Raw genomic sequence first — 1,607 nt, forward strand, 5'->3', positions numbered from 1 at the left:
TGTGTGTGATGAGAAAGTGGAGTGAATCCAAACGACTGCGCTCGCGCTACCCTCGCTCCCTCCCTCTCTCTCTCCCTCTCTCGGTCTCTACCGAGCTGCTTTCCCCTCCCTCCTTCCCCATACACTCTACACTATGCTGGGGGAGGCGGAGCGAGCATCCACCCCAACAACTAACTCTTCGTGGATTTCTCAACATGTTCTGTCATTTTTGCTCCAAGATATGGCGACTTCTCAAAGCTGACATTTCTTAACGACCGGAGCCGGTGCTCGTGTTTTTTTTCTCCCTTTAAACTGTGACTGTATGCAGCAGTGACAGCTTTGAGTCACAGGTACACACAAGTAGGCTATCCATCAAACATAATTCATTGTAAACTGAGTTTAACTACAGTTAAAGGGGTGAGACACTCACATACTATTCGGACAGGATTATTATCTTCCGCAATACTCTCTGAATCAAACTGTTAACAGTCCAACTATCAGATTTAACTCCCTCCATTTCGAACCATGTACAGTAAATTAGTTTTTCTATGCATTTACCTCTTCCATTTCCCCCTGATATCTTTCTACCCGTCGTATAACATGTTGCGATGTCTCCCTACCTTTCTCTCTCTCTCTCTCATCTCTGTCCGGCCACAGTGAGGCGTGTAGCAGCCGTCTCTCGCGCTCTGAGCGCCACCTACAGGCAGCAAGCGGCACGTGATCACGACAACGGAGCACGAGCTCAGTCCAGTCAGAGAACAGGCTTTTCCCGCCACTGTGGAGCAGGGACAGCAGGTGAAATGTAACAAAACGGAGACTAAATGAGAAATATACAGATATTTACAACAGGGCCTGTTATATGAACATAACGCAGCATGTGGTGGAGAAAGGCTGTTATCCAAAGCAGCTTACTGTACTGTACTGTCATACACAACAACACATAGGCTATGGATTATGTTTTTGCATATGGCTGCCTCAGTTTCAGTGCACCAGCTTAGTGAGGTAATCCAAATGCATCATTCAAAAAAATAAATAAAAAGGCAGTCTTTAAAATAAATGTAACATTTTCCTTTTTTGGGGACATGTTACTGTTACAATGGGAAAATAAAAAATACTTATCCTACCTTTGGCTACCTTAGTTGGTGCCAATTCCATAGCCTACTAGCTTTAAGCCTTGTTTAAAAAAAGTAGTGTATTGTCTAGCTAACAATAATATTGCACAGATCCCCAAAGTAACTTTTAAAACTCTATTTTTTGCATTTAAAAATCAGCAGACATTTTAACTAGTTAGAGTAGTTTTTTTTTAAATGCAGACTTGCCACTTGCAGAATGTTATGGTACATTTTGTTAAAGTTATTGAAAAAGTAATGTTAGCTGGATATCCTTCAGGGTGGACCTCATGTTAGCTATAGGCCTAGCAACTTAGAGTTGTATGATAACAATAGGCCTACATGTTGACTTTTTGATCAACATAAGTGAGCTCTCCTAGCTATCAGTTTGTGAAGTAAAATGTGCACGTTTCTTGTAGGCTAGTGTAAACAAGCATAACATGAAAAGTAGCCTATCTTAAAATGGTAGCCTACATGACTCAATGTAGGTACTTTACAACAATGCTGTAGCCCACCTAG

The sequence above is a fragment of the Ammodytes marinus genome (genome assembly GCF_949987685.1).
Source record: "Ammodytes marinus genome assembly, chromosome: 10".
Taxonomy (NCBI): Eukaryota; Metazoa; Chordata; class Actinopteri; order Uranoscopiformes; family Ammodytidae; genus Ammodytes; species Ammodytes marinus.